The 13,509-nt window shown below is 39.6% G+C and overlaps 1 long non-coding RNA gene across 4 annotated transcripts in view; it reads right to left on the reverse strand.

Annotated features, from left to right (window-relative positions):
• Positions 1-3,828: 3,828 nt before the first annotated feature.
• LOC143689059 (uncharacterized) overlaps positions 3,829-13,509 on the reverse strand; it is a 31,453-nt gene continuing 21,772 nt past the window's right edge. For 2 of the 4 annotated variants that reach the window (XR_013178525.1, XR_013178522.1), the window contains exons 6-8: positions 11,841-11,993; positions 8,303-8,425; positions 4,232-5,774 (exon numbers count right to left, since the gene is read on the reverse strand). This is a non-coding gene — a long non-coding RNA (uncharacterized LOC143689059). The other 2 variants (XR_013178524.1, XR_013178523.1) reach the window with 2 other exon arrangements.

The following is a 13,509-nucleotide window of genomic DNA, read 5'->3' on the forward strand; positions in this document are numbered from 1 at the left end:
ATAGATCCTTTACGGATAACTCCATTTCCAATCCTGTTATGGCTGACTGGTTTCATGCTTGGTTAAGTCTTTACATGGTTCACTATTCTCTGAGGCCTTCTTTTCTGGAAACCCAGACTGGAAAAGTCAATTTTTGGTTTCTTTGTACCCAAGAATCCAAGTTCTCAGCTTATCTCTTTCCTGTCACATCTGCTATAAGCTGCAGTGGAAAACAAGCTGTATTTCCCAAATTTAGCTTGCAAATCTGTTCTGCTAATTACCCCAGCTCACCACTTTTAACTTCTGCCTTCCATCCAACACCAGTAGTCAGTTTTTCCACACATTCTCTGCCACTTTAAAACAACAATTGCCTCCCTTCCTGTTTGCAGGTAGTCATCATTTCTGTCTAAAGCCTCATCAGAGGTATTTTTAGAGTCCACATTTCTATGAACTGTTCATTCAAAATAATTCAGGCCTTCTCTACAAAACTCTTCATAATCCTTCCAGATCTTCCCCTTATCCATTAAAAAAGCCATTCCAACATGTTTGGTATTTGCAAACTGCAGCACCCCACTTCTCTGGTACCAAAATCTGTTTTGGTTTATTAATGCTGCCAAAAATGCAATAAACCCCAAACACAGAAATATGAAGTAAGTTATACCAATTATACCTTAAATGGTTTGGATTTTCCAAATGGAATTTATTAAGTTACAAGTTTATATTTCTAAGGCTATAAAAAGGTCTAGGCTAAGGAATCCAGAGAAAGACACCTCGACTCAAGGAAGGCCAGTCTGGGAAGGCATGGCATGTGGCTGGTGTCTACTAGTCCTTTGGCTTCTCATTTCAAACAGCTTCCCCAGGAACATTCTCTTTCTGCATATCCAGACATCTCTGTCTGTGTCAGTTCTAAAACTTTTTCCAAAATGGTTCCCTCTTAAAGGACTCCAGTAAATGACCCACCTTGAATGGTTGGAGATACATCTCCATGGAAACCTAATCAAAAGGTCCCACCCACAATTGAGTGAGTCATATCTCTCTGGAAACATCAATAAAACAATAAAAAAGATCTGACCCAACAATATCATATCAGAATTAAAGAACATGGCTTTTCTAAGGTACAGAACAGTTTCAACCCAGCACAACTCTAATCCATATATTCAGAAAGTTAATTAGAGATATGGAAGTCTTTTTTTATTCCAAATTGAACTTCTAGAGGCAAAAATGAGAAGAAAGCATGCAGGATAGGGCCAATGACAGACTACACACTGCAGAGGAAAAGATTAATGAACTTGACAACATAGCAGTAGAAATTATTTAAAATCTAACCCTAAGGAACAAATGAACAGAACATCAGTGAGCTGAGGGACAACTTCAAATATATCCCTATACACAAGCAATTTAAATCCATGAAGAAAATGACAGAGGAAGAGACAAAAAAGTTATTTGAGTAAATAATGGTTGAAAATTTTTCCAAATATGGTAAAATTCTAAACGCACATAGCCAAGAGTCTCAGTGAATGCCAAGCACAGAAATATGAAGTAAATTGCACCAATTATGCCTCAATAAAGTTCTGTTGGTTTTTTAAAGCCTGTGTAAGACTGTCTTCTGTGGAACTCAGTAGTGTCCCACAAATTTCTGAAAATTTACAATGGTAGATGTGAGAGAAAGTTAATGGTGATTATTACCTTCAACCTCTTTGGAATTGACAGGAAAAGACTGTGGCAGTAATATTTTGTGCGTGTACAGAGAAATAGCATCTCCATTCACTGTAGTCTCCCAGAAAAACACCTGATTAAGATCCCTCAACCAGTGTAACACAATATGTAAGAAATAAGCCAGTGGACCAAACTCTTTCAGGTTTCAAATTATCCAAGATAATGATCACAGGTGCCCAAATATTATTCCAAGTATCTGCTGGTCTCTTTGGATATTGGCCCCACCTTTCACTCACCTTAATCTCTTAATCGCTTTGGGTAAGCCTTGTTTCTAAGCATGCCAAAAGCAGTGCCTTTCTCACAATAGTTCAATATGTTTAGTTTTGTTCTAGTTTCTTATGACTTAGTTTCTTTTTTGTGTATAGTTTCAGGAATTCTGAGGGTAACTAATACTAAGTCACATTTATTGGCATTTCTTATGTTGTAGGTACCTTTCTAAGTGCCCTACATTCATTAATTTTATATTCACAAGAACATTATATGGAAAGTACAATGCAAATCATCCACATTTTACAGAGGGGCGAACACAGAGAAGTTAACTAGTTTTCTCAATGTTATATTGCTTATAAATAACAGTCAGGATCTAAACTCCAGCAGTCTAACTCCAGAGCTAAGCTCTTAACTACTATGCAGTCTCCAGTGAAATAGGATTTTAGATTGAATAGCGCCCATATCAATCAGCAATAATGTAGTATAACAAATAAACCTAAAATCTTAGTGGTTTGCAACAAACAATGTTCTTTCCTTCTTCCATGCCTTTGGATTGACTGGAGTCCTGAGACCCATTATGTTATACTTACCCGGACTTGCTTCGGGCTGCACTTTGAGTTCTGGTCTACTCTATACTCCATTCTCCTTGAACCAGCAGCTACTAAGAGCTTGTTCTTATCACAAATAGCAGAGATGCAATAGGTCAATGTGCCTAACAAATAAGCACATTTAAGGCCAGGCTTATGGTAAGTTAACATTTAAAGCAAGTTACATGGCCAAGCCCAACAGCTATGGATCCATTTACTGTAGTTACAGATTGTGAAGAATTGAAACACTGACCATTCTTCTGTAGTGACTTAGGCCATCTTAAGCAGATTATACTTTTGCCAGAGTCTTTGTTTATATTTTAAGAGAAGAAAACAAGTGTTTGCCCTGAACCCCTTACCTCTGGCTGAAAAATCACATTCACTCTTCAGATTCATTTCGATTCCATAGTAATCGGTCTTTGCTACCAGAACCTGGCTCTGTACTTCAGCATCCAATTCCATTTCACCCAGGAGCTTTAAGGTATGATGTCCCAGAACTTGGGTGAGATGCATGGAAGAGGTACCTCTTGCCTGTGAATGATCTGAGCAGTGGCATCTTAAAATACAAACCCAATCAAAAACCCAAAGACCTTGCAAATATGGTTTCAACAGTAGAGGGCTGGACAAAACCAGAAAATCTAAATATGTGCCAAAGGTAGAAGCAGGTTGACCACATGAGACCAACAGTTGAAAGGTGAGGAGCAATACCCCAAGACCTTCTATAAACTGACCAGCCCCTAGATATACGGGGTTGTTTAGAATGTTCTTGAGGCACAGGCTGCTGTGTTCTCAGAAGCTTTAGAAAATTAGCCAGAAGTTGACCACTCAGGGTCTGAGCCCCTTGGCCTTTTATCAGCCAGTTTCTCTTTCTCTCACCATCTACTGGCTTTCAGGTAACCCCCCACCATCTACTGGCTTCCCTAACCCCCTAGTCCTCATCTGACTCTTATCTGACATTCCAGCCCACTCTACTGGATTAGATCCCCTTTCCTATATCCTTTGTCACCTGATGCCTCCTGGGTTGTATTTTAGTCTTTTCATCCTCTTTAGGATTTGCTTTGTCTTTCTCTTTTGGGGAGCTGAGGAAACCCTTTCCTATAGTATTTTTTTTTTCAGTGGGCAGGCACCGGAAATCGAACCTGGGTCTTTGGCATGGCAGGCAAGACTATTGCCTGCTGAGCTACATGGCCTACCCTGTAGTCTTTTATTAGTATGTTTAATACATTCCTGTGTGAGCACTTTAAAACTTAGTGTTACCATAAAAAAAGACATGATCTTCTATAGTTAGGCCCATCTGATCCTGTATCAAACAGAGAAACAAGTCTCTTTGCCTTGGTGAGAAGGTAAGTTTATTGAAGATGCATCCACAAGAAACTGGAGGAAAAATCTTTCCAAGACCAACTGAAAGTGAGAAAGGTGATTTGGGCTTTTTATGGTTCAAACAGATGAAGGAGTAACAATGGTCCAGAAGAAAGTATGAAAAAATAAAATGAACTAAGTAAGTCACAGGATTCGTTAAAATTGAGTAACAGTTACCTGCTTCATTTTGCTTGGTCAGCACATTCTGTTAGCTCATAATTCCTCCTCTCTTACTTTCAGCCTTTGATCTTATCTTCCAAGGGGAGGAAGATGTTGACTTGTTAGTCTATGTGGTGTTTATGACTTTTTTCCATCTTGTATGAACTGTAATCTTAACTCTGCAGAGAGGCTGGAAGGAGTGTCATTCACATAACTAGGAACAGAAAGTAAATTTTGGAGATTAGGTCACCGCAAGCTATACTAGCAAGGGCTTCCAAGCTTAAAGTGAATCAAAGCTGTTTGAGTGATTTGATTATAATAAACATTTCCAACTACCAAAGTCTGTACTAAGATTTTTCCAGCTAAAGGATTATATTAGAAACAATTTTCTAACTATACAGCTAGCATCAGTTTCTTTTATTAGATTGGCATTCCTCCTTTCAGTTGCATCTGACCCCAGGCAAAAGAAGGCAGGCTCTAATATATAGTGGTTTTCATTCCCTCCTCTATTCTCATGCTCTCATCAGATGACTCCTCTGAAGCAGTCTGATTAAGTAGATATCCAGTGGAGGAGGAGTTCAGAGACCTGGGATCTTGTGCATGCTTTGCCGTTAACTCAATTAATGACTTGGAGAAACCATTTCTCACCTGAAAAGAGACTGATGGAACTCAATTAGTTCTTTGAAATATTTTCTGGTTGCTGAAGACATTAAAAAAAAATAAAACTCAAGAAAGGAAATATAAAAAGATAAAAGTGGAGTTGGGTGCTGGGTAGGGAGCAATCTGCTAAAGTTCCAACCACTCAGACTCTACCTCCCCTGCCCATGGCCTCTGAAGCACTTCCACAGAATGCTTAATGCTCCATGGAGCCCCATTTGGAAGCCACCACACAAAACAGTATCTTGCATCTATTTCAGGCCTAAAATTGCTTGAATTTTTGTTTTCACTTAAATTATGTATTAGATCCCCATTCTTGAAAAATCAAATAGAAATCCTAGGTACCATTTATGTTATGGTAGGTCATCTACCCAACACAAACACATCACTGGCTGGAGTTTAGTCATGGCAATGCCATGAAGCAGCTGGTGGGACAGTCCGCCGGTCACTCAAATTCTGTGTCTTCATCCGTAAAATTAGGGCTTCAGGTTAGAGTATCTCTGAGGTCCCTTAAAGGACCCTTGTTCTAGAATGTGAGCCTTTGCAACCAATCCTTTCCCATCAATTAGCAGCTTGTTTTGTAATATTCTTTCCAAAGGACAAATTTCCAGGGTAAATTGCATTGAAATGAGGGGGCGGGAAGTGTGTGCCCTCCAGACAGAACACACACAAGAGTGTTTGTCACTATGCAAACTTCACATTGGTCTTTAGGAGGTCCTATGTGTCCTTTGGCATTTCTGATGATTAAACCAACTCCAAACCAATCTGAAACAAGTGGACTACATCATCATGACATGTTTGTTTTCTCAAACAATTGTACTCATGAAACCTCTCTCTCTTTCTCCCTTCCTCTCTCTTTTGGTCTGTTGATTCTGAATAATTTTAGAAAGGTACAATGTAGGGATAACACAGACTCCAAATCAACTCCAACTTGTACAGGTGACACACATGAGCCAAGTCAGAGAGGAGAAGGCATGAATGGGAAGGAAATAAGGATAGTGACTGGCAGAAATCTAATTCCCCTTCTTATTCCCCTTCATCGAACTTTCAAGCTGAAAATATCCACAGTGCCAGCTCCAGATGGAGAAAGAATGGTCTGTTTGCCATCTGCAGAGACAAAACAGCACAGTGAAACTGCAATTTAAAGGCAAAAGTCATCAGAAATAGAGTTAAATAACGCATGTCAGAATTAAGGGATTTGGTATAAAACCGTTTGCAGACACTCTGGGGAGTGTGTTTCAGACAGTGAAAGTTAAATCCTTTGGTGACCAGAAAATAAATGTCGGAGATACTAAGGGGCAGTAAATAGAAAGCTTTAAGTGAAAATCACACATTACTGTGCAGGGGGTGAAGGTAGACTCAACAACATTCATGCTTTTATGAGGCTAAACAGACATCCATGGAAGCCAGAAAATCTGCACTCAGAGGGTGCATGTATTGCATAATTTAAAAAGAGCAGAGCTAATTCAGAAAGAGCCCAGCTGAGAAAAATGCAGTTGAGCATTTGTATGTTTGTTTTTTGAGAGTCTGTAATCAGAGTCATCCTCCAAGGGGATAGAGTCAGAGGAAAACTATCCTGGGTGATATCCCATTGCCATCATCTTCTTAAGAAAGAACATGGATTTCACAACAAATGTCTGACTCTGCATCTGTTTACTGCAACTCATTCTCTGGGTTACGTTGGGCAAGTTTCTTAATCCACCACATCTAAAGTATTCTTATCTATAACGTAATGGTTGCAGAAACAGATGGAGGGCTTATGTGTGACAGGCACTGCTGTAAGTGCTTCTCATTCATTAACTCACTTAGTTCTTACATAAGCCGTAGGAAGAAGGTTCTGATATTAGTTTAATTTTACAAATGAGGAAATTGAGTTACAGAGAGAGTAAGCAATTTGTTCAAGGTTACACAGCTAATGAAGAGTGGAGTTCTTAAGAGCTCCAATGGATTGGATTAGCACTGTCCTCCTCCATTATTGACGGCCTTTTCCTTTACTGAAAGTCAACTGATTGCAATCACTAATCCCTTCTATGAAATACCTCTACATTAACAACTAGACCATTGTGTGACCAAGCAACTGGACACCATAACCTAGTCAAGTCGACACATAAGATTAGCCATCATAGCACAGCTCTTTTTCTGTGGAGCTGTGGACTCTGAGTGTCCAGCTGCAGAATACACATCCCCAGGTTTGACACGTGGCAGTTCTTACCTTGCAGGGCATGTTGGAAAGCACCCAACACAGTGGTTCATATTAGAAGTTCGATGATAGTATGCTATTTTTCTTCCTAACCAATCATTCATTTATTTAGTAAACATTTATAAGGATGTTTACCATGTGCATGAAACCATGCCAGATTTTAACACTTTCGCTCTGTATTAACTCATTTAATTTTCATAATTTCAGCACCTGTGACACTGATACTGTTATTATCAGAGTCCTTTACTCTTGCAATTTTTCTTTGCTTGAAATGCCCTTTCCTCAGATATCCACATGGCTCACTCCATGACATTTTGAAAGGCCTTCCTTAAACACATATCCAACAGCAAATTCCATCATCTTCTCCCCTTACCTTGCTTTGTTTTCCTTCAGAACATGTAAAAACACCTGACATCCCTCCCCCTTCTTTTTTTTTTTCTTTTTTTGCTAAGTAGGTGCTAATGTGTGATTGTCTACTTGAGGACTTCTCTAGAGTTCAATTTTATAGGTAAATCTGAGCAGTTTTGCTCCTTTTGAAAAAAAATCTCAGGTAGGAACCTCTATCCCCACCTGAATTTGCACAGGGACAGATACCTGGAAAATAATTGACGTGTTTCTCCAGTTCTCCCTCTCCCTTCTCTTCTGTCTTCGAAAGATATAGGAGGGAGAACTGCAAGCACTGACTGCACCCCTGTCCTATGCTTTGAAACCAGGCCATCTCTCAAGTTATTTTACAACTCTGATCTGGGCCTAGTGCTGATCATAATTATATTATCAATTGTCTATATACTATATTCAAATCTATCACTGATATTATTAGCAATCAATGTCTTCCCAGAAATTGAAAGTGTAAGTCATGTCAGGATTCTGAAAGAAATGACCAAAAGCCCTCCCCTTGCAAACCTTTAAGTCTTCCCAAACCCTTCTTCCATGTGTGTATGACCCTGGGAGCTGAGTGTGACCTCACCCAAGGACCCCGACTTGGACAGCTTTCTTTTCCTATTAGCTGTTCTCCTCTGCCCACCTCCCCACATCCACTTCTCATTTATCACTGCCACCTTCTCCCTGACCCCGACTTCTTCTCATTTCAACTAGTCCAAACTCACAGAGCATCTTTCTTTAGTGTCAGTCTTCCCTGTCAAAGATAAACTGAGACATTTTCAAAATTTTGTTGAAACTTATTTAGGCAAGAAATGATTCACGAATCAAGCAGTGCCAAACTAAGTGGGAAGGAGCTCCTCTGAGGGAGTGGAAAATTGGGCATTTTTAAAAGGCAAACATGGAAGCTAGAGAGGAAATGTTCTAATAGGAATTTTACATAGGGGGAGCTTATAAAATAGGGAGCTGATATTCATTGATTAGTAGGGTATGCTTGTCCATTCTGCTAATCGCGCCTTACTGGACTCAAACTGGCTTATCACCAGGTATTGCTTACCTGCAATTCTGTAGGGTGGGTTCCATTGTTTCATTTTCTCAGAAAGTCCCTGCATGCCTCTTGTTTTTGACTTCCAGAAAATCTTCTCTAGGAAAGGGGTCTCTTCTTTTCCTTCCATGGGACCTAAGTTTTAAAGTGATTACTGCTCTTTTGTCCTTAATGCCCTATCCTCACAAGAATAGAAGTTTCATCAGGGCAGGAATTTTGCCTATCTTGCTAACTCCTGCTCTGTATCACTGGCCTTTAGTAGACAAATACTTGCTGAGTAAGGGAATGAATGACCTCCATTTTACAGTTGCAGAAACTGAGTCACAGAAAAGTTGATAAATTGTCGAAAATTGCTCAAATTGTACAACTGGGATCCAAATGCATGCAGATTGACTGTAGCCAGGAATCTTCACCGTCTTGGGGTGTAAAAATACATGAGACACTGTTTCTCTTCTCAAGGAGTCCCCAGTGCAATGGCAGACAGACGCTTACAAAATGAATTCTCATTCATTACTCATGTGCCCATTCAGCTCACATGCACCGGGCATCTGCCAATTATAAGAAGCCATGGATATCACTGTAGGCACACAGAATCATGCAAGAAGGCTCTGTCCTCAAAGGACTTACAATTTAATAAGGTGAACAGGAGGTAGACGATCCAGGTAAACACAGAAAGAGGGGGAAATGTCAATTGAAGGTAAACATCATATGGTATAGAGTGCCTAAAAAAGAGAAACTATTTTTTTTTTTAAATGGGGGTCATGGAATAGTCAACGAAGAGGGCCATTTTTCATTTAGGTTTAACATGAATTTTCAATGTAGGAAGAAGGGAAGGGAGTCTAGGCAGAGGACATAGTCAGAGGAAAGGAAATGAAGGACAAAAAGAGCAGTAATCACTTTAAAACTTAGGTCCCATGGAAGGAAAAGAAGCATCAAAAATGGATTGAGACAAGATCATAAAGGATTCTACTAAGGAGTTTGGACTTTATTAAGCAAATTACGTGGAGTTTGGGAGGTCTGCGTGAGAGAAAATGCAGAATGCCGAGGGTGAGTATGAAAGGTGGAAACAGCCTTCCTGAGCAGAAGGGAAAAGAGAGAAATGGGACTAAATAAAGTTTCAGTGGCTGAGAGATTTCAAACAGAGTTGAGAGGTTACCCTGGAGGTTATTCTTTTGCATTATGTAGATATCCATTTTTAGTTTATGGTGTATTGGAGTGGCTGGAGGGAAGTACCTGAAACTATAGAACTTATTTCCAGGAGCCCTGATTCTTGAAGATGGTTGTATAACTATAAAGCTTTTACAATGTGACCATGTGATTTAGAAAATCACATGGTGTCTGATGTGTCTTCTATCCAGGTATGGACATACGAATAAAACAATAAGGATTAAAAATAAATAAATAATAAGGGAGGATAAAGGGTAAAATAATTTTGGGTAGATTGAAATACTGGTGGTCAAAGAGAGGGAAGGGTAAGGTGTATGGGATGTATGAGTTTTTCTTTTTTCTTTTTATTTCTTTTTCTGAAGTGATGCAAATGATCATGGTGATGACTCCACAGCTATGTGACGATGTAGTGAGCCACTGATTGTCCACTATGGAAGGGCTGTGCGTGTGTAAGGATTTCTCAGTAAAAATATTTTTTTAAAGGGTGAGAAATATAAGAGCAGGAGACTGTTGCCTTGTACGAAGAAGCAGATGATGAGGACTTGAGTTGGGGAAGAGGCAGTGAGGAGGGCATGAGCGGGAGGTGCACCAGAATGCAGAGGTCCAATTCTTACTCCTGGGCTTTGGAGGTTGAAAGGAAGGAGTGATGTCAAGAGTTTGAAATGCAAAATTTGGATCTACAAATAGAAACGCCTTTAAGTGATGTTGAAAACATAGCAGGAAAGCTGCCCTTTGGAAGGAGAGAGAAAGGGAAGGGTTCAAATTGATAGTTGAAGGGAAAGAGCAGCTAATCCTTGGACAAGGGGCCAGAGTTTGGCTGAGAAAGCCCAGGCAGAGTGGGCAGGACTCTCTCTGCTGCTCTGCAATGGGTTTCTCATGTGACTCCTCCAGTTTTTCAACTTCTCTCACATAGTGGCACCTGCAGAAAAAGGTCATTTTGCATGGCACCCTGGGTAAACAGGGGGAGGTGGTGGTGCCCAGGAAGCCTTCAGCTGGCAAACCCCATCACTCAAAACTATTCCCCTGCCCCGGGGCTGAGAAAATACACTGCTTGGCCATTTGTAAGCATTTATAGCACCTTTGCTTTCCTATGCCCAAGTCTACTTCTCTTTCTCTCAACCAAGCTGCCAGCCTTATTACTCACACTGTTTCCCTCTACCTTCCTTTCGTGAAACTAAATCTTTCAGCTGTGGGGCTGCAGAGTAAAACAATTCAGATTGCAGAGAAAAACAACTGTAACTGCCTCATAAAAAAGAAAAAGGACAACCTCAATCCTTAATTATTCTAAATATGAACCTGGCTCCATTCCCCTTTTCCTTCCCCTCTCCCTCTCACCCTGGCCTTTAAACTAGCCAGGCACCTAAGGGACTCCTAAGTGGGTAGTTCCATAATGCAGTCTACTTCTCTCACCCTTATGGGTTCCAGGCAGCCTAATTACCACAAAGAAAAACACTTAGAACCAAGTGGTCCTAATCCCAACTGCAGTAAACCCCTCTCACCCATCTCGGTGGAACCAACTGTCTTAATTAACACCTCAGTAACTCACCCATATCTGTAACTCACTCTCCCATCCCAGTGATCCACCTCCCTTACTATCTTCTGATATTTCTTATCCAGCCCACTTCCAGCCCTTTAAGAGCTGGCTGTCCTTTCTTTGAATGGGGCTCGCTGCACTCTCTCTCCTGCTATAGCAACCCCTGAATAAAGCCATCCTTTCCTGTCTCACATTGCCTGGTGAAGCTTATTCTTTGACACCTACAGACTGCTACTTAACACTTCTAGGGGAAAGGGTATAGAGAATTTGAAATGGCAGCAGAGGATGCTGTAGGGCAATTGGGAACCACTGAGAAGGCTGCACCTGCTGAGAGCTGTAGAACTGTGGCATCCCCCTTATAAAGGGTGATAAAGGCAGGGTAAGCATTTTTCTTGAATGCCTCCTGTAATTAATGAATTTCTCTAGGAGCAGAAAAAGAAATAAAATTGGAAAACTGCGGGTATTGCCAGTTCTTAATTAAATCTCACTAAGCTCTGGATAGCCCATTTCAAAGGATAAATTATGCATATTGCAATTAAGGATGAAAACATATAATGCTTGAAAAATTCTCAGAGAAATGTTTTCTTTCTCTCCAAAAATGATGTTTATTTACTGTATGATGGGAAAAAAGGGGCTATCTCACTGATCTTGCCACAGTGGGGTCATGAAAATATGACTGGATGTTGCAAGTGTCGCTGCCCTAAGGGGATAATAAAAGGGATCAGACAACTGACCCTATAGAAGTCATGGGTTTTCAGGCAAATCTCAGTATGTCTGCTCCTATGTCCCAGTGAGCTCACTTAGCTTGAGGTCCAGAACCTAAGGGGGTAAAAAAAATAAAAGTCCCACCTCTGTTGGACAACTCAAAGCCATCCAGATAATCCCTGAATGTTGCATAGTGTTGTAGTGAGAGGGAATACGGGGGACAATCCTTCTCTCTGTCTCTCTCCTTTTCTCTCTTTCTCTTTTCTTCTTTCTTCTCTCCCCCTGCTCTCTTGGTGTCTTAAATCAAAACAGACATGAGTGAGGAAAGGAGAAACTTCCAAAACCCTGGAGCAGATAATTCCAATTCTCTTAAATCCAGCATTTTCATCAGAAAAATAACAAGATTGGACGAAACCACAACTTTTCAAATTGTGCCCCACTAATGGTCCTCAGTGGTTGCTGTGCTGGCGATTTGGAGAATTCATGGAGGTAGAGCCAGAAGGAGACAGGAGCTATAGCTGGTCCACCCCAGTTTCAGCCAGAACAGCTCAATTTTCATCTGTATGATATTGTGAATTTTCCAGTAAGATTTCATTCCAACTAAAGGAAGTGCAGCTTTATAATCTTTTGGAAACGATTATACTCAACCATAGCTAAGGGCCATGTTATTTTTAAACGACAGTAGCATCCAACCTTAAGCCCACCCCCTAGAAGTGTATAGAAAGGGAGCTGAGTTTAATTTGTCCATCTATTCTAAATATTGCAACTGAAAATTGATGCGCTCTAAGAATTCCACATGAAATTTTCAAACTACTCTGAAATTTAGACTCTTGCTGTTTCATCAGATTCCTACCAAATGTCCTTTTTATTGAACATAATGGGTTCAATCTGTGGCCTAAGGAATTATGTCTTTGGAGGGTATTCAAGCCCTGATTTATCCACAGAAAACGTTCTCACACATTATCCATAAAAATCTAAAAGCATGTTTACCCTTTCAAATGATAATTATACTTCAAGGCACTTATTCTAGAGAAAAAAAACAAGAAGATTGTAAGGATACTCCTGGTAGCATTGTTTACACTGGGAAAAAAATTGGAAATGTCCTAAATAATTAACAAATGAAATGGGATGGAAATGTTTTAGAACTAGATTGAGATGGTAGTTGCAGAGCATTATTAATGTATTAAATGCCACAGAATTATTTGCTCTAAAGTTATTAATTTTACTTTATGTGAATTTCATCTCAATAAATTACTTTTTAAATAAAAAAAATAGAATATATATTATGGAAGCAAGGTTCAAAGAAATTAATTAGGTCTAAAGTTAACAACATAAAAATCTCCTCAAACAGTACTTTTGAATTGAAAAGTAAAAGGCCGAAAAAATGCCGCATGCACTACAAAGCATATATGTGAATTAAAATTTTATACTAGATATTCCCCATGGTTATGTATAAATAGTATAGAAAAGACTATAAAGCCTCAACAAAGCTCAAAATAATGTCATTCTTCAAGGAGTATGTGTAGACATGGGTTGGAGGGGTCTTTGGGAGAAGACTGCCTAAGGACAGAGTTCAATCGGGACTTTCAGCTTTAACTGAATGAATCTAATGGTTTTGAAATTGGTAAATACAATGTCTACGTATCTTGCCTGTACAATTTTAAAAAGCAATAATATGTAAATGTAATATTTACATATACCATATTCATAATGGTAGTTTATTCTGGCTAGTGGGAATATGTATTACTATTCTATATTTTAAAAATTTTATGGCTCAGCATCCAAGCCTATATGTTTAAAAACTAAATATTTG

Source organism: Tamandua tetradactyla, chromosome 6 (genome assembly GCF_023851605.1).
Source record: "Tamandua tetradactyla isolate mTamTet1 chromosome 6, mTamTet1.pri, whole genome shotgun sequence".
In the NCBI taxonomy this organism is placed as follows: domain Eukaryota; kingdom Metazoa; phylum Chordata; class Mammalia; order Pilosa; family Myrmecophagidae; genus Tamandua; species Tamandua tetradactyla.